Here is a 21545-nt window from a genome sequence, read left to right as displayed (position 1 = left end):
ACAAACGATTAACACTATAAAATAACTAAATAAATAATATATAAAAAATATAAAAATTCTTATAAAAATAAAGTACTTCCTACCCTACTCCCCTATCAAATCTCAACACATCAAAATAAAGAATATTAAAAAAATTATATTTAACACTACATTAATGGGCTGATTCCGATTCGGTAAAATCCCTTTACAAATAGCCGTATGGAGCATATTTCCCGTACGAATAGTACCTATAAATGTCCCCGTACATACGATGAAGTACGATTCGGATCCAAAGCAGATCTCCGTACGAATCGTACTAAAAACCGTACGACTAAAACATTTTGTATCCGGTACAACCAGTATGTGACATCTGTACGTAATTAAGCAGCAGTTTCTGGCCCAACCAGTACGATTCGTCTCTGCGACACTCCATACTACTCTTTTTCTACGGAAGCTCAAAATGTCCAGAAAAGCAGAGTTTGATCCGAACCGCATCCCCGGTATGCAACGTACACGCCATGAACCCCATCGCCCGTATCATCGCAGTCCTGTACGCCTATGACCTGGTGCACAGAAATCAACAACGCCGCATATGGTGAGAACAACAACTAGGGGCTGGGGGGGGGGGGGTGAGGGGCGGGAAACACCACTCATACCAAAGTCCCACAACATAATCTGTATGCCATACATCCCCACCGATGTCTGGTTACTTGGGGGCGTGTCCTGCAACCCCTGCGTACCGCAACAACGGAAGTGTACTTGTACGGTGCGTTTCACACCCTCGCTTATAGCACCATTGCAATAGTAATACGAGGCGCACACACACCATGAATGCCGGGGTACGGTGCGTTTCACACACCCGCATATGGCACCCCTACAATAGTGATACGAGGTGCACACACACCATGAATGTAGGGGTACGGTGCGTTTCACACGCTCACGTATGGCACCATTACAATAGTGATAGGAGGCAAACACATGCCAGGAATGCCAGGGTACGGTTCGTTACACACGCTCGCGTATGAAACTATTACAATAGTGATACTAGGTGCACACACGCCATGAATGTAGGGGTACGGTGCGTGTTGCACGCTCGCGTATGGCACCATTACAATAGTGATACGAGGCGCATACACACCATCAACCCCATCGTCCATGTCATCCCAGTCCTGTCCGCCTAGGACCTGGTGCGAGAACAACAACCAGGGGCTAGAGGGGGGTGAGGGGCGGGAAACATCACCCATACCAAAGTCCCACCCCAAAATCTGCATGCCATACATCACCACCAATGTCCGGTTACCTGGGTGGCATGTCCAGCAACCCCTGCATACCGATCTGTCCCTGCATATTACCTTCACATTGGTGTGTGCAGGTCTGGGCCAGCAGTGTCCAGCTCCAAGGGGGGGTGAGTGTACATCACTACCAGCAGTGGCCAGTCATATGTGGGTGGGTGCAGAGGACTCCCAGCAGTGGCCAGCCATATGAGGGGTGGGTGGATATGACTCCTAGCAGTGGCCAACACTATAGGGATGGATGTAAATGACTACCAGCAGTGGCCAGCACTATGGGGGTGTGTGCAGAGTACTCCCAGCAGTGGATAGCCATATGGGGGTGGGTGCAGAGGGCTCCCAGCAGTGGCCAGCGATATGAGGGGTGGGTGGATATGGATCCCAGCAGTGGCCAACACTATAGGTGTGGGTGTATATGACTACCAGAGGTGGCCAGCACCATGGGGGTGGGTGCAGAGGACTCCCAGCAGCGGCCAGTGATATGGGGGTGGATGCAGAGGACTCCCAGTCATGGCCAGCCATATGAGGGGTGGGTAGATATGACTCCCAGCAGTGGCCAACACTATAGGGGTGGGTATATATGACTACCAGCAGTGGCCAGCACTATGGGGTGTGTGCAGAGGAATCCCAGCAGTGGCCATTCATATGAGGAGTGGGTGAATATGACTCCCAGCAGTGCCCAACACTATAGGGGTGGGTGTACATGACTACCAGCAGTGGCCAGCACTATGAGGGTGGGTACAGAGGACTCCCAGCAGTGGCCAGTCATATGGGGTGGGTGCAGAGGACTCCCAGCAGTGGCCAGTCATATGGGGGTGGGTGCAGAGGACTCCCAGCAGTGGCCAGCCATATGAGGGGTGGGTGGATATGACTACCAGCAGTGCTCAGATATAGTTGGGGGTACATCATCATCAGTATACCACAACTACATGGGGGGTATGTGCACATCCCTAACTTGTGACTATAATGATAGAGCTTTAGCAACACATCACTTACAGCAGTGTCCCACTCCCTGGAGGATGGATTACTTTCACTCACTGCATGATGCACCACATGTGGGTGTGATGTCAAATACCACATGCATACCCACCCATGGCGGCTGCAGGCTAGGTACACACCCTACCATCATGACACAATAGTGTATAGTGATGTAACTGCCTACCAAGCAAAGAGAGCGAAAGGTAAAATACACTGTCATGTACATCCCAGGACTGATATGAATGTCCAGGTGGTGGTCAGACCACTAAGATGTAGTCTCTCATGGAAGGAATAGGGTTGAATACCCTTAGATACAATGCTCAAAATTGTAAGTCATGTGCCCAAATATCCTGCATACCAATTCCCATCATAGGGGTAGGCTGTGATTACACACATGTATAGTGGTGAAAAGGTTGAATGTGTCCCTGAAGGTATTTGTACATACTCAAAACACAAGTACAGTGAGTAGCAAGGATGGCACAGACGAATGCGCAGTAGACATCTGTGAGCAGGCATGGCCATTGTTGACGGAAAACATCACCAACAAAGGAAATGTGCACACATGTCAGCACAACAATTGTGCAACTGTTTGCAGTGAAGATGTCAGGTGCCACAGAGGAAGGAACACTCCTTGGGACAATGTCTCAAACCAAAATGAACACACACAACAAATGAGGAATTGCAGAGACACTGTTATAGCACACAGATACCAGGGCCCACATCAGGACCATCAACAATAAACATCATTCATTACCCACATATAATACCATGACACCAACTCCAGGACCCTCAACTGCAACATCAAGTACTTGCAATGCAGAAGTGTTTAAAGTTAAAAAAAAAGGCTTTATTCAGCACAGAATTTATAAGTGGGTGAAAAAGAATCCATGCTCAAATTAGACCAATGGTCAGTCATTCACAGATGTCCAGGAGGGGGACGTTGGGTGGCCCGTCTATCCCTACCTTGCCTGCACATAGAGTTCCTCATGGAACGTCAACCCTTGGGGGGGCACCATCGGGGGCAGGACCAGGCACCGCAGGGACAGGAGTAGGAAGGGTAGGTGTGGTGGGTGCAGGGGTGGAAGTATCCACCTCAATGGGTGGGCTGCGCCGAAGGTGGCCATATACTCGGCGCTGCACACTGCAGCCAGTTCGTCCAGCTCAAGTCCTGCACTGAAGGACACTATTGCAGTGGAGGGAGAGGATTATGAGGAGTGCAGACTGCGACTCTGGCTGCGTGTATGATATTTAGCCCCAGCCCCTGTCGATGCGCCTGCAGCCCCCTGAGGGTGTGTGCCATGAGGTGTGCGCTTCACCTTATGTGGGGGCGTGCTGCCTGTGTCTGTTGGGGTGCGTGACACTGTATTCCTGCATGTGCGTGAGACAGGTATGGGAGAGGGGAGTGTGGATGGGTCCAAAGGAGGTGGGGGGACGGACTGCTGCAGGAGGGAAACTGCTGCCGTCAGTGATGAGTCCATGGACTGCATAATCCGACATTGGTCAGACATCGTTGATGACATGCCCTCCATGAAAGACACCAACTGCGTCAAGAGTTGAGTGTGGACATGGAGGACATTCAGCATCGATGTCTGACCAACCTATAACTGGCGGAGTAAGTCCACAGACTCTGCACTATGGGCAGTAGGGGTGACAGGGGCAGGGGCTGCGGTGCCGGGGCTAAAGGAGACATGGGGGGCTGCACGGACAGAAGGGACGGGAGCAACTGGGAGGGTAGAGATGGTGCTGGAGGCGGCGGGGACAGACTCGGTGCTGCTGCCAGGTGTTGCTGAAAATTCACCCTCCTCATGGGAGTCAGATTCAGACCCATCGGAGTTGGAAGAAGCGTTGGCTCCCGACAGCTCCGCTGACTGACTCCCTCACCCTCCGGACCACTGGCTCCCTCGGTCTCCTCCACGCTGGGGGCACTGTGGCTGGGTCCCTCTTCCTGGTCCGTGCAGCTGTCTCCTCCAGTTTCTGGTGATGATGCTGTGGGCAAAGAGAAGAAACAGAAATGCATCAGTCACCTGTATACATCTGACACATGGGCACAAAATCAATAGGTCACAGTGCAAATCATGCCATGCATCACAAGTAACAGCCAGATAACTCCGCACATATTTGAGCCCTGTACTGCCCAGTTGGTATACACACAATGCTACTTAGACACAAGGATCCAAAGAACACACGAGGCCACAACTTGAATGAGAAATAAACAGAGAAGCTAGTGTTTGTTAACAGGAGAGCAGATCAATACAATGAAGTGATGCCACCTCTTGTTCACCAAGAAAGAAACAGTAGTGGTGCCCCTCAGGGTAAACTAACCCACCTCACTCCCCAATGTGTCACCACACTCAGAGCCCTGTAAGTACATTTGGCAACAAATAAAAAATATATGTACCTTGGGACTCACAATACTTTACACAATCGACATGTATTGAATGTGGTAATTCGCCATTTTGTGAAAAGAACACTTTTGTGCCTGCATGAAAGATGTCTCACAAGGAAGTGCACACAGAATTACATTTCCACCTTCATTTAAGAAGCTGGCACTGTTTCAAATAAAACACTGTTAGAAACAAATGGCGTTCCAGAATGTCCATATACATGGGCCAACGGAGATCTTGATGTCTTGACACTCCTTAGTTTGTATCATCGACAACAAAGGAGTTTCAAGACCACTGTGGGAACATGTATATGGAGATCCGGCCACACCATTTATCGCTAACACTGGCTTCTTTGAAAAGGTGCCAGCGTCTTCCATGAAAGTGGAAATGTAGTTTTGTGTGCACTTCCCTGTGAGACATCTATCATGCAGGCACATAAGTGTTATTTCCACAAATCATCAAATTACCACATTCAAAACATGGAGAACTTTTAACAAGTGTTGTGAGTGCCAAGGTACAATCATTTGTGTGTCACAACTTGAATTATGTCAGTCGTCACATGGGCATCCGTTCCCTGATGACACAGTTGCCTGCACATAAAACCTACTGGCTGTCATGTGGAGTGGCACACATGTCCCAACTCAGGACAATGCTTAAGTTAATGGGCCTGCAATTGTGATGGACAAAATCATTGCTGCATTGTGGAAACACCCTCATCCCCAGGCAAAATGTCGTCACAGATGTCTGCACACAAAAACAAAACAGTGTTGCATCTGAACTACACACATGTGACAAAAATGTATGAGCCTGAATCATGTATAGGACAAAATGACACAGGCTGCAAAGCCCAAACAGTAAGCACTGGTCACCATCACAGGGGCAGTGCATGGTGAATCATTGTTCAGCCAATTCTCACCCACACGACAGACCTGACAAGGCAAAATCAGGCGTGTCCATGTAGCCCTCTCCCGCACAACACCCCCATACCTCAGTCAATGTGATTGATACAGCTCAAGAAGTGACACCTCTGAATCGGGGTTACAAAGACTGTGCAGCAACAATTCCAAAAGTGACCCAAGATCACCTTGTAGTGCTGGCAATACATATTTGTGACAATCAACCATCAGCAGATAGTTGTGAATAGGCACACAGGCACTGCCCAGTGTGAGAACGCACAAGCCAAATGTTGTATCCCAGTCCAGTGGACACATATAGCAGACACAGGAAAAATACAAACTATGCAAGGGACCAATGCCACAGAGGCAGACCTATGCTGAACCCATATAGAATGGGCACAGTGTTGGATGACACACATGAATATGAGGCCAGGGTGTCTCAGGGGACTGTATTGGGCACACTGCTCTGTGGGCCTGGAATGAGCTGGCTGTACCATGAGCAACCGTCATGGCACTCTGCATATCTCCCACTCATTTACATCATGTCTGAGGCCACAACATTGGTCATGCATGCTGCAAGGGTGTGCAGTTGAAACCTCACACTCAAATGTTGAGACTCATTATCAGTGCCAACAAACATAGAGCCCCAACACCATGTAAAGGTCATGGCACAGGCAAGGTCCCAACACATGTCACAGACCACCCTCCCACATGATGCGGAAATCAATGTGCAGTTTGATTTTCATGCACCCTAGAGGAACATGTGCAAATGTGATTACACACAGACCAGGGGACACATGTTAAGGAGGGGAAGGGATGAAAATGAGCACCAGGTGACAATGAGGAACCGAAAAGGAACTGCATATATAACCTGTCTGAGCAGACACCCCCACTGTGGGAGTGTAGCCAGGCTTCAGAGCACTTCAAAAAGCAGGTGACACACAACACAACAACAGCCATGTACCTACCCCTCCTTGCTGCTGGTTCTCCTGCAACAGCCCATCAAGGTCTGGGAAAACCACTGCGACGACACGGAGCATGTGGTGGGTCAGGCGACGGCATCCACCATGCCGGCGCAGAGGTGACAACTTCAGCTGCACCCGGGCGATACGCCGGGTCCAGCACCGGATGTCCTGCCACCTCTTTTGGATGTTCCTTAGGTGCCGGCGAGGGCCCCCCACCGACCTAACGGCCCTGACGATGTCACGCCAGATTACCCCCTTCTCGTAGGCTGTTACCTGTCAGGATGACACAGTGAGACAACATCACTACACCCGCTCCATATCCCAGAGACACACACTTGAAAATCTTTGATAATGTGAACAGGGCATAGGATGCTGACAGGAATCGCATCATTTTCCATGTTATTTTGGCCTGTGTGCAAGCCCCAATGCACTACATGGCATAGAAAGCCAACAGATGGCATAACAGGTGCAACACACTCACTGATCATGGCACACACTGGGCAGTACATGCAACTGCAGGGTGTCGGACAGCACGTACCAAGCAGTCACATATCCCACACCCCTGATGAACCCTCAGCAGACCAGACAGACACACCCTGGCACAGATCAGTCACCTTTCACTGACAACAGCGGATACAACCCTCACTCTGCACATGTGCACTTGCCTGTTGGGTGCCACAGGTGTCGTGCTAGCTTTGCAAGTCAGGCACACAGCACTGCTTACTTGTCACAACAGATGGGGAGAGCTGCTGAATACACCATGCAGCTGTGGTGCAACACATCACATAGACACTCACCCACATGATAAGGCACATTCACACACATCAATGTCCATGAGGTTGTACACATCATCTGGACAATCTCACCACAGGTCCCCTCACTCAATAACATCTGTGAGTATAGTCACCTGTCACTCCGGGGGGACCACTGTTCCACCTCAGGACATTAGGAAATAAAGCCATAAAGGTTTGGCCCAGCTGAATGTGTCATTCACTATGCAGTGAATGTCACAGTAAGCACAATGCAAGTGAGGAGTGAACACACAAACTACATCATGCTCTGCATGAGAGACATCAGCATGTACACCCCCTGGGACTCACTCAAAACCACATTGCATGTCTGTCCCACCTGGACACAATGCCTGTTGTGACACTCACACAACAGGTGCACAGTCAAAGGTAGTGGAGTCAGCACTCACCTGCTCCTCTGGTCTCCCATACAGCTTTGGGTACTGTGGGAGGAGGCTGTCCAGCAGGGTCTGGTTCTCATCCCCAGTGAATGCTTGGGCCCTCTCCACAGTAGGTGCCATGGTAGCCAGAGGATGCAGAGACAGCAGCAGTGTGGTCCACTCCAATGTTGTGCAGGCAAGTGCCCTCTCAGGGGTTCATGCTGCCTTAAATCAGTGCTGCTGAGGGACATTCAGTTCAAGAAGTGCAGAGTGATAGGTCAGATTCGTTCACATCGTACGTTTCCTCCAATCCCTTTAAACATACGGCTCTGACACGCATTCGCATCGTTTAAAATTTGAGCTTCATCTGAACAATCACTTTGCAACATTGTATTTTTTGGGCCAACTGACTTTTGCAGGACACCAGTTTGACACATAGCAACTCAAAACTCCGTATCCAATGACACCAGGATGCATTCAGGGACTACTACTTGTCCCCTATGTGTCCCCTATGTAATTTTGAGATCCACACACGTGTACGGTGCGTTTCACATGCTCGTGTATGTCACCATTACAATAGTGATACGAGGCGCACACACGCCATGAATGTAGGGGTACGGTGCGTTTCACACGCTCGCGTATGGCACCATTACAATAGTGATATGACGTGCACACATGCCAGGAATGTAGGGGTATGGTGCATTTCACACTCTCGTGTATGGCACCATTACAATAGTGATATGAGGCGCTCGCACGCCAGGAATGTAGGGGTACGGTGTGTTTCACACGCTTGCGTTTGGCACCATTACAATACTGATACAAGGCGCACACATGCCATGAATGTAGGGGTACGGTGCGTTTCACAAGCTCGCAAATGGCACCAAAACAATAGTGATACAATGGGCACACACGCCAGGAATGTAGGGGTACGGTGCATTTCACACGCTCGCATATAGCACCATTACAATAGTGATACGAGGCACTCACATGCCATGAATGTAGGGGTATGGTGCGTTTCACACGCTCATGTATGGCACCATTACAATAGTGATATGAGGCGCACACATGCCAGGAATGTAGGGGTACGGTGCGTTTCACACGCTCGCGTATGGCACCATTACAATAGTGATACGATGCGCACGCACGCCAGGAATGCAGGGGTACGGTGCGTTTTATATGCACGCATATGGCACCATTACAATAGTGATAGGAGGCGCTCCCACACCAGGAATGTAGGGGTAAGGTGCGTTTCACACGCTCGCGTATGGCACCATTACAATAGTGATACAAGGCGCTCACACGCAGGAATGTAGGGGTACGGTGCGTTTCACATGCTCGCGTATGGGACTATTACAATAGTGATATGAGGCGCACACACGCCATGAATGTAGGGGTATGGTGCATTTCACATGCTCGCGTATGGCACCATTACAGTAGTGATACGTGGCGCTCACATGCCAGGAATGCAGGGGTACGAGTCGCACAAGGATGTCTATCAAGTACTTGCCATTGCATACTTTCATGTGCAGGCCCTAGGAGTGGTAGCCAATGATAAAGCACAGGGAATCTAATCTTGTTGCACAATCGATGTGTGATGACCTGTGGACACATTTCATGTGTGATGGGGCACTAGGTGGCACACATCACCTTGACACTTGTCACATGTGTATCAGTAGTCCGATTTTTTCATGCACAGCAACACTGGGATGGCTCAGTCATCACTACCGGTACCTGTCTCCTGATGCCAGGGACAGGGGCACTTTGTCAACTGACATGTCACGGTCAGCATGACCCTATGTGACTATGTCAGGTGTGTTTTATGTGTTATATTGAGCTTGCTGTTTGTGCTCCATAAACTGCATCTGCTGTTGGTGCATCTAACATGGGTCTGTGTTGAGATGGGAATGGTTTCACATCTACGCACACCATGCCACATGTGAATTCCCACGGCTGTTGGGTCTGAGCGCATCAAACATCATATTTCCCCAGGCATACATGTCTACGTCATGTCAATGGCTGTATTGTTTTGTTGTCACGTGTACCCCTTAATAGCAATGTGTTGATATGTACATTTGACATTCCATGTGACCTGTGCGTGTGCTTTTCAGTCAGCTGTCTGGATGGGATGACATCATTCCACTGCAGGTATAGTGACGTGTGTCACTCTGGTGATATCTCTGGCTGTTCTCTCAGACCGGCCCACCAGCTCATTTCAGGGCATGTCATGTTGATTTGTCAATCAACATGTGTATCTGGCTTTTCATAGGAGTGCCAGCAAGCTGGCATATGTGTCCTGGATGTATTGCACACGCCAGACTCCATAGTGACCTGATGTCTAGTAGCAGTTTTGCATGTGCTATGTTCATTGCCATTGATGTTGGCTGGCTGTCAATCTTCATTATTCCCAAAAATGTCCTGCAGGGCAACACCTCTACCAAGGCCATTCCCAGACTTGGCGACCATGAGGGAATGTGCCTGCATCTGACGTAACAGATTCACTCAACAGTTGATTGAGGACTTGACAAACAAGCGGGCACCACATCTCCAACCGCAACACAGGTGTCCTACTGCGCTGACCCCCAAGATTAAGGTGATGGCAGCTTTAAATTTTTTTGCTACAGGTACGTTTCAATTAACCATAGCTGATGTTGGTGGGATGTCACAGACGATGTTCATCCGTGTCCTGCGTGATGTTTTGGCAGCCACGTTGGAGCACCTTGATGAATTCATCAAATTTCCTACTCCTGAAAAGTTGACAGATGTCAAGGGTGATTTCTATGCCCTGGGAGGGATGCCACATGTCATTGGGTCCATTGATGGGACACATGTGGTTTTGGTGCCACCACAGGCACAGGAGCAGGCTTACCGCAACCGTACACATTACCATTCAATAAATGCCCTTGTGGTGTGTCTTGCTAACATGCAGATTTCCCACGTTTGTGCACGTTTTCCAGGTTCGGCACACAATGCATTCATCATGAAGGGTAGCAGGGTGCCACAAATGATGCTGGGGCTGCGTAACGAGCGGGCATGTCTTGTAGGTGGGTAAACTCTGTTTGTTCTGTGTGTTTCAGTATCTTTTGCTCTTACGGCATCTCCTGACCCACTTATTTACATGATGTTTCCATGTAGGGGACTCGAGATATCACAACATGCCATGGCTAATGACACCTTTCCGCAACCCAAGAACAGCTGCAGATCACCGGTACAATAATGCACACGGGCAGACCAGGCGAGTGATTTTGAGGACGTTTGGCCTCCTGAAGAGCCGATTCCAGTGCCTCGATAAGACCGGCGGATCCCTCCTAAATGCACCGGACAAGGTCTGTAAGATCTTCATTGTGTGCTGCATGCTGCACAACATGGCAGTTGAGAAGGCAGTGCCACTCATCCTGGATCCTGAGGAGAAGGAACATCCACCCGTTGAGGATCAAGTGCTTGGTCACGATACAAGTTATGAGGAGGAGGAGGATGATATCCGGAGTCAGCTCATACGCAACTTCTTCTCATAATTGTGATTCACTTGGTATGAGTGAGCAAGCTTGTAGCATTGAGTGGCATGTGTTGCAATGTGTGTGTCCAGCTGACTGAATGCAAAGTGACTTTGATGTGTGTTCTGATGTGTCACTCGAGTGCAGATGTCATGCCACACAGTTATGCGCAATGACTTTCTTTGAAATTTGCATGTGTCCTATATTGTTCATGTTTCGTAACTGCCCATGTCTGCTGCAAAAAAAATTCCGGTGACATCTTGTGTGTCTGTCATTCCCAAGTTGCTGTGCCTGTTATCTGCTCGTGTCATCTTTGTCCTCAAGCTATTCCTCATGATGATTGCAACGTGGGCAGAATCAGCGTTCCATGCAAGCACATGTCTAAATTTCAGTTCGGGTAAGGAATCCAAACTGGCTTTTTGGTGTCGGTACGGTTTGGAAATGTGTGGGAACTGTTTCTGTGCATGTTGTAGTACCATGCATACATGTCTCCTCACATGGATCAAATAACATGTAGCTTCACTCCCATGACATGATAGTCACCCTTCTTGACAGTCATCTGTAGTGGAGTGTGGAGTCTGGTGAAGGCCACAATGTGTGTAAACCTTGCCCCTGACACATTGCGGTTGCCACGATTTGACAATGTGTGGGACATCACAACAACAGGCTCTATGGGGAATTGCAGCCTCTCCGTGTGCAGCAGGATGTGTTTGGCTCATCCCCTTAATCTTGTGTCCCAGTTCATTTGGATTTACAACATCCATGTTGTGAAGGTGGGGGCCAGAGTATATCCTACATGTTCTGTCAACTGACCTGTGAGTCTGTTCGTATGGATGCATTTCCCTTTGAGCCAGTATGTCATGTCACTGTCACGACGCTTCCTCAGGGCGGGTGGAGAACACTCCGGTGCAAGCCTTCTTGGTAAGTGGACAAAAAATTACATTTCCCATGAATCCAAGAATGTGACGCTGATGACGTCAGGATGTTGCTTGGAAGCGCATATAAACGCCTCTGTGGCAGCAGTCGGGTGCCGTTAATTCCAGGATTCTCTTGTGGCATTCTGCATATCCTGGTCACGGAAGGGGTGCTTTTGCACAATGGCTCCTCGTTACTCTCTGTTGAATTCCGGCCCAGCAGCTTGTTCTGTTGGGCATTCCGAAGCCCAGTTGGACAAGCTGATGACTGGCTCTTGCAGGGCTTCCATGTGTTTACCTAATTCACACCCTCGTTGGACGAGCTTCTTAAGGCTCTTGCGGGGGCTGGGTAATTTCCCTTCTTGACCCTCACTGATTACCTGGGGGAACTACGGATGTTCTGCTTTGTGTGAGACGCGCAGCAGCGCATTTAAATTACTGTTTATTGGACTTTTATACACTGTGAGTTTCAGGATTACCGCAAGGCTTTACTTGCAGTGAAGCAGCCTGCAGAGCGTTATACACCCTTCATATCACTGCAATAATCTGCTACCTTTTATGTTTCTTCTATGATCCCTGTGCTAGTTGCACATTCCTTGGAACAGGATCATAACATTGGCCATTTCTTTTGCAACTTGTACTACATTATCTTTGGTGTGTTATGGTGTTTAATCACCTTTCCATGTGCTATGAATTCATGTGGATTGTTCATCTCTGTTTTCACAGCAGAGCTCGTCCTTAATAAAGCTCCAATTCCCCTGTTACGTGGCTCTTATAACTTTTTTGGGTATGTTGTTAACTGCTGGATAAATACATGGAAACGTATAGAACACGCTTCTTTCAAAGTGTGTAGTAATGTCCTTGTTCTATCCTTAGATCCAGTAGCACTTTCATTACTGTGATCCCAACTAGGATGCAGTGGCTGCTGTTTTCCTTTACAGGTATTACTGTTACAGTATAGGTCCAGAGGTATACTGTGATTCAGTGACAAGAAGTGTTGAATACTTATGCTTGTTTACCATTGTTTCAGATCGCCCTCCCTGCTGTTCCCTTACTTTACTTCCCTTGCCTGATCCCCCTTTTGAGTCTGTTCTTTCTACTCAGACCAAGGGGGTATCGGGAGGTGGACCCCTTTGAGCATGGCACGTTTCCGAGGATTCAAGGCCCTGACAGTCACAGGCAGTCATGTGCACATTGGATCACCAGCAGTACAGGTAGACTCATTACATGACTCTTAATTTCCGCAGAGCAATGGCACTGGCCATGGACATTGGCTCATGCAGCATGGCCTCAACACATACTTGATCCGTTTGTGTAGTAAATGTGTTCACCACAATACAATGTGACTCATCTCTGTCACCGCAGATCTCTTGCCACTTTGCATGCATCATCTATGGCATAATTGTCAAAGGTTGTGCATATGAGTGTATGTGTACTTTGGCAACATGCATGCAGTTTTTCATGGCTAATGATCCCTCTTGTGCATGATTTACTTGGTTATGGATGTATTTGTGCAGGTTGCTACCCACAACGGGCAGGCATTTCATGCTGACGCTGTGTGTCCTGGGCGCAGCTTGCCCTTTTGGAGCCTGATCCTGTGCCCGTCATTAATGGTGATTGTTCAACCATTTTATTTGAGTGACCCATGAGTAACCACACACTCCTTCCTTTCCATACACCTGTTACACTGTGCCTTTCTAACCTCCTAGTCTTTGTGTGCTAGTTTTTGCCTAGTTTTTCACCCCTTCCGCCATCAGGTGTTCACGCATTCCTGCTGCTGGCTCCCCTGCGGCACCCCCCCACCGAGTGCCCTGATTCTGCAACCCACGCGCCTCCCAGATGCTCCTCCCTCCCTCCACACATTCTTAATGCAGGCAGCAGCTTGTCTGTGCCACTGTTGCGCCAATGCTATGCCAAAGTCAGGACCGCCAGCACCCGTCAGCACCTGCAACGTGCACAGTGCAAGACCCTCTGGTTCTTGCATGACCCAGGTAACACAACAGACTCATGCTCCAGCCACCCTCCAAGCAATGGACACCAGTCAATCAACCACCTGCTATCAGGCAACTCCTAAGTGCACACATGACAGCTTTGCATGCTGGGTGTACAACTCCAACTGCCTACACCGGGCTGCCTCGCCTACCAGACCATGTCAGAACAACCAGGTCATGTGCCTCCTACTCCACACCTGCTCCGTCCACCAGCACGCTATTGGACTCTGTTACCTCCAAAGCCCCACACATCGCCTTCATTACAGTAACCTGGTTGAACGCATACTCAGAACACAACTTCAACATTGCCATGACAGACGGATACAAGATCACCCACTGGGACCGCACCAACAATCTGGGAGGATGAATTGCAATTCATTCACAAGTACATCCTCAGAGTCACAAACAACACCAATGACCCACTCAATATTGTCAAGCACCTGCACTTCAGGTTTTACACCAACCCCCTGACCTGCCTCAGACTAACACTCATCTACAGATCTCCAGGCCTACATCCACAATTCCGCTAAGCCATCAACAACGACATCAGCACAAACGCCCTCACCTCCACAGACTACATGTGGCTGGGGGACAGCAACTTCAGGCTGGAGGATAACCACACCACCATCCTTCATTGGTACATCAACATTTGCATCCATGTCTCCGACAAGCAACACACTGCCCCACACCCGCTACAGATCCCCAAAGATGCTTGATCTAAGTCACCACAGATGAGTTGTGTAGCATCCTCGGCCAGGACACTCCAACCAACACCACCGCCACCCCCTGCAACCTCACACACTAGATCAGCGACTGATCCAACAATCTTGCCACCTTGACGGACTTTCCTGTGAAGCACAACAACAGTTAAGCCACCTGGGACAAGGCAGACCTACTGGACTCATACAGATGTAGCCGGACTCTTGTGCAAACCTTGCGACACAAACAACCATCAGTTACCTTTCAGCCCTGGAAACCACCACACCTAGACATCATCATATCATCAGCACTGACAAGAGGACATCCTTCAGATAGGGCCTAGGCACCAACACACACAACATCAAGGAGCTAATAGGCATCGTGACTGAACTATCTAACCCCAGCTCACCATCCAAAAGACATCCCACCCTTGCAAAGCCAAGCAAATCCCTCACAACATTATACCACTGCAAACTCGTGGACATACACAACAGCCTTGGCCCACAGAGGCAGACAGCTCTATTATCCGTGGGACATACCCCCCTCAGGTTCTGGACTCCCATCAGCAGCAAAGACACCACCCGGCTCATGTACACCATCCACTCCGGCTCTCCATCAGGACCCTTCCCACACAACATCTCAATCACAGCAAACCGCATCCTTGAAGCCCACCTCCGGCACGTCATGAATGTCTCCTTTGAGTATGCCACATTCCATGTGAGCTGGGGCATGTAGAGACCCAGGCCCTTCTTAAACAACAGAAGGCAGTACCGCTGGATCTCCTGGAACATCACCCTGCTTCCCTACCCGGAAAATGTCATCAAGAAGACAGTCAACGAACAACTGACCCACTTCCTCCAAGTAAACACCTCCAGGCAGCCCGCCCCAGTCCATCTTCCACAGTAATCACACCACTGCAACCACCCTCATTGCCACCACCACCAACATCTTGGACCCTGCTCAACAATGGGGAGACCACCCCCTCGACCTCTCAATGGCATTCTACACCATGTGCTACCACACTGTCAGATCACACATCTCCAACACTGGGATCCAGAGGAGGGACCAGGATTATATCACTGGGTACCTCACCAGCAAGGGACCGGGAGTCCGCCTCCCCCCTTCAGCACGTAGTACACTGGGTTCATCTGGCCCATGCCCCAGGGCTCATCTCTCTGCGTGACGATCTTCAATGTCTCCATGACCCCCTCTCCACATTCACATGCGCACACAACCTCATCATCTCCTATGCATTGACACCCAGCTGCTCCTCACCCTCACCAAAGACCCAGCCACTGCCAGATCCAACCTCGAAGAAGGCATGAGGTCCGTTGACGAATAGATGAAAACAGCCACCTGAGGCTGGACTTGGACAAGACTGAGGTCATCATCTGAGGATTGTCCCCTTACGACTGGGAGAACTCCTTGTGCCCCACCGGCCTGAGCACCGCACCAGCACCCAGTGGCCACGCACACAAGCTGGTGTTCATCGTAGACTCCTCGATCAAAATAACCATGCAACTCAACACTATCTCTACCTCATGCTGCAACACCCTCCGCATGCTGCAATTGATCCTCAGATATATCCACTCCTACGCAAGACAGACAGTCACCCAGGTCCATGACACCAGCCGGGTCAACTACAGCAACGCAGGAACAACAGCCAAACTCCAGGAGGACTTGTACACATCCATGGTGCATCCGCACACCTCATCCTCAACATCCCCTGCCACAGCCACATCACCGTCCACCTGAGATACCTACAATGGCTCACTGTCAACTGCAAGATCACCTTCAGACTTCTCACCTACACTCAGGAGGCAGTCCACAACCCCAGACCCAAAAACGACCTTGGACGTCTCTCATCCAACACCCTGTTGCCTCAACTCTGTCCAGCCAACCTAGCCCTGGCCACCATTCATCACATCCACAGAACAACTGCATGCGGTAGATAGTCCTCCCACCTCACCAAACTGACCTGGGACTCCCTCCCGGGGCACCTCCACATGAGCCATGACCTCTATGCCTTCATGATACTCTTCCAAACTTGTCTGTCCGAGCAGTATTGCACCCCCAAGCAGCTTGAGACCATCACGTGTGAGTATTTTGCTCCATGTATGAATTTGAAGATACATTATGACCTATGTGTGTCCTCGAACGGACTCAGATCCCAGTGTTTGGATGGCTTGAGTTTGTTACATACTTTGACATATCATATCCCCCCACGTATGTTGTTGACTCATGCTAAATGACTGCAACATCAATTTACCTTGTGATTGATTTCTTTATTTCTCTGTCAGGTGCGTGTTTCGTGAGTAGGTGATAGGTGCTGTACAATAATCCAGAGAATCCAAAGTTCACAGAGGGAGATGTGATGCTTTGTCACCAGAGTCCAGACCACTGTGCTTGGCGTCATTGTTCAGATGCAACCAGTAAGTCCATGTGGCAGAGTATGACAGTCAATGAGGTGATGCTGTTGCACACAAAGTCCAGGTGCCAGACCAGGTGACTTGGGAGATGTGCATGGCCCGCTGCCTCTCATGTTTTTTTTTGTGGACGACCCACCTTCCTTGGTGGACCTCATATACAGGCCTTGACGATGCATGGGATGCTCCGTCGGACGATTCCTCCTCCTCCTCCCTCCTTATGCCTGGTGGCGGACTTCGCCTAGAAGTGTGTTGCCTCGTGACGCAGGTAGGGTGCTCCATGTTGTCTGAGATCCGACGGAGTGAATTGCTCATGTCCCTTTGCACCGCCAGGAGCTCAGCCAGTCTTGCCTCCATCCGTCCTTGGTGTTGTTGTTGACTGGCGTGCTGCTCGGCCTGCAGGTTTTTGATGTTTGTGAGGGTCACCACTACCTGGCTGGTCTCCCTGGTGTCTCGCCGGTATGCCTCCAGGATGGTGCGTAGTTCTGGCATACCGGGCCTTGCAGCTGGCTGGTCAGGTTCTTGCCTCCGCCTGCCGCCACTCCCACCACCCCTGCCCACACGAGCCTGGCCTGCCGTTGTGGGCATATCGGGGCGACGGGACCCCAGAGGGATGGCAGTGGTGGTGTTGTCTGCCACCTCCTGGTTGCCCGGCGGACCTTGTCCCTCATCGTCAGACTGGCTCAGTTGTTCACTGCGGGCAGGGCTCCTAGATGTCTGCTGGGATATGGCAGTAATGGTGGTGGTAGTTTGCAGATATTTTCTGGATCCAGGTGCTGAAGGGGTTTGGACAGCAGAGTGGCTAGGGTGGTCGTGGTCATCGGAGGAGCGCTGAGAGGCCTCGCTGACGGTGGGATCAGGGTCCTGCGGAGCCTGGGACTGTGAATCATCTCCCCCATTGTTGGGGGTAGATTCGGCATGTTGCCCTGTGGGTGTGAGAGACAGACAATGTTAATGCCATTTCATGCAACATCCATGTTTCATGCACATTGTAGTTGGCACTGTTCCACCAGGTAGTTGTCTGTGCTTTGCATTGTCCTCAATGTTCACTTGTGGATGGGTATGTTGTGGGGTCAGATTGATATGTGCTCCTGAGTCATTGACATCTGGGGGCATATTTACAATAACTGGTGCATCCCTGCATATCAGCAGGGATGCGCCAGTTATTGTGCGCCACAGCTCTGGCAACATGGATGTGCCACATTTACAATGCGGCACACCATGGGAAAAATGGCACAGATGCATCACACATCCGTGCCGTAAAAGTGGCGCATTGCTGGAGTTGCGTCGCAAGCGCAACGCAGCTGATGCAATGCTCTACACAATGATGCGACAATCCTGACGCAGTATGGGTTTAAAAGTGACTGAGTGAAATCTTGTAGATTTCACTCTGCCACTTTTAGGAGGCGTTCCTGTGCCAGAACGCCCCCCCCCCCGTGCCGGAACACCTACTTCTGCCGCAGGGCTTTACAACGTGACGCATCTCCCAGATGCGTCACCTTGTAAATACCCAGTACCATGGTGCCACTTTTGTGCCGCCGCTGTGTCACAAAAGTGACGAAACAGCGACGTAAAAGAGGCGCAAGGGGCTTGTAAATCTGCGCCATGAATTTTTGGCTTGGATGCTTCAGCAGATCTGTATTGGTCTTGTTGTGTTACATGGCCATTGTGACAGTGGGGCACTCCATTGCCTGTACTTGTGTAAGGGGTATGTGTAACAGGCAGTACAGGTGGTTGGAGTCTGAGTTGGCACTGGGCCTCCCTCGTGGTGTGGCAGTCCCCCCATGGAGCATGCTGCCATGAGAGTGGGTGTAAGTTCCTGTCCAAGATATCTGACCTTGTTGTCCTGGTGTTTGTGTTTGCACTGGTCACAGGAGGGCCTTGTGCTGCCGGGAAACAACCTTTACAACACAACTTTTACAAAAGCACTACCATTACAACAAAACTTTTACAACGCAACATCCATTACAACGCATGCCAATACAACGCAACCATTACAATGCATGACACTACAACACATACCACTACAACGCATATCATTACAACGCTGTCATTACAACGTATACCATTATAACGCATACCATTACCACGCATAGTACCCTTACACTATCCAACACTTACTGTTGCACCCCCTGGAGTTAGAATAGTAATTTTTACCCCTACACTATCTAACACTTACCCTACTGTTGCACCCCCTGGAGTTAGAATAGTAATTTTTACCCATACACTATCCAACACTTACCCTACTGTTGCACCCCCTGGAGTTAGAATAGTAATTTTTACCCCTACACTATCCAATACTTACCATATATGCAATGTAATGGTATGCGTTGTAATGGTATGCATTGTAAAAGGTAGTATGCGTTGTAACGGAATGCGTTGTAAGGTAGTTTTTAAAAATGTGTTGTAATGGCATGCATTGTAATGGAATGCGTTGTAATGGATGTTGAGTTGTAAAAATGCGTTGTAAAGGTATGCGTTGTAAAAGTATGCGTTGTAACGTCATATATTCGTGCTGCCTACACCAGGGCCCAGTGTCAGATATCTTGTCAGTACTTTCCAAATCTCTCTGCATTGAGCATGGTGCATGGGTGTGTACCTGGGCCATATGGGATGAGGGCAATTGGGTCTGATTTGGAGTCCCACAATGCATTTTGTGACACCCACCCTCCCAGCATACCGGACGTCCATTCGTGGGTCTGTGCTTCCTGTAGCATGGGACATAGCATGGCCTTGCTTTCTCAATGGAGCATACACATGTTAGTGGCATTAGCATTGTTTTTGGCTGTAGTTCTGGGCGGTGGGCGCTCGGGGGTTGGTGCAGGCATTTTTTGTACTTGGGGTGTGGATGCCATTACCCCTATGTTACATAAGTTGTTTGTGTACTCACCAGGCTCTACTACTCCTTCGATTCCATGTACTCCCACCAGTGGAAGCAGGAGCATCACCTTCTCCTCCAGGGCTGGTCCTGTACTGGTTTGCGGGGACCGCCACCTCCAGTGTGCTGGCTCTGTGCGTAGTCTTCATCCATTTGGCGCTTGATCATCCTCCACTGATCGTACCACCTGGCCTGGCACTCCTTCCTTGTACGTCTGATGGGTGCGACAGCATTCACCCTATTAACTATCCTCTCCCACAGACGGGTTTTCTCAGCTATGCTGGTCCGTTTGACCAATGTGCCAATCAGCTGTGGCTCAACTCTGATGACTTCGTTGACAAAGGTCTCCATCTCCTCCTTTGTGAACTTTAGATTCTTCTGTGTGGACATGGTGTGGGGTGACGGTGTGTATGGATGTGGGTGTGTGGGTCTGAATATGAATGGAGGGTATGTATGAAGGTGGATGTGTGCAGTTGGTGGTGTGTTGGAAGTGTCTGTTGCAAATTGAGTCTGTTGCAAAGGATCATGGTTTGTGTGTATGGGCCCTTTTTATTGGCCTTTTTGTGGGTGGGGCTTAGTTTGAATTTTGGGTGGGTGTGTTATACGGGGTGGTTCTGAGATAGCCCCTGTGTTTATTTTGTGTGGATCTGCCCAGGACATTCATTTCCATGGTGTGTACACTGGAGACGTGTTTGGTGTTGTTGTGCGAGTCGTTTTCATCCTCCTTGTCCTGTTTTACAGTGTCCGCGTGGTTCAGTACTGCTCGTTTAGTTGTATTTGCTTCTGTTTATTTGTGTGTCCTACTTGGTCCTACGCAACGTTCTCTGCGGTACGGGTTGTTTTCACCCTGCTTGTGCTGTTTTACGGGGTTCGCGTGCATGTCGTTCAGTGTGGGTTTGTCTCGTATTTGATTGTGTGGCTCGCTCATACGCGACGTTTTCCGTAAGAATCGCATTCTGATTCCCCGGTCTCGCTCATACGCGACGTTTTCCTTACGAATCGCATTCTGATTCCCTGGTCTGGATCGTACTTGTCGGGTCGTACAGCATGTTTACGATTCGTACGATTCACTTTGAGGGTATGCGTCGTACAGATTTTCCCTTACTATTTGTACGGTTCGCAAGGATTTGTCATATATTTTTCATACGAATCGTACTACGGGATTCGGATGGTATTGGACGAGTCTTACAGAAAGGGCTACGGATTTGATTCGGTCGTACAGATTAGCTTACCGAATCGGAATCGGCCCCTAAATATAACAATACTGGAAACATTGCATAGCCAAGAGAATAAAATTACTATTTCCACTCCAGCGAGTGCAACACTAGGGAAAATGTTGAATAGCGGGTATATAAAAATTACTATTCCCACTTCAGTGAGTCCAACAGTAGGGAAAGTGTTGGATAGGGGGTAGGTAAAAATTACTATTCCCACTCCAGCGAGTGGAACAGTGAGGAAAGTGTTTGATAGCGGGTATATAAAAAATA

Source organism: Lissotriton vulgaris, chromosome 4_1, assembly GCF_964263255.1.
Source record: "Lissotriton vulgaris chromosome 4_1, aLisVul1.2, whole genome shotgun sequence".
NCBI lineage: Eukaryota > Metazoa > Chordata > Amphibia > Caudata > Salamandridae > Lissotriton > Lissotriton vulgaris.
The sequence above is the reverse complement of the archived record's forward strand: the minus strand, read 5'-3'. Positions refer to the sequence as shown.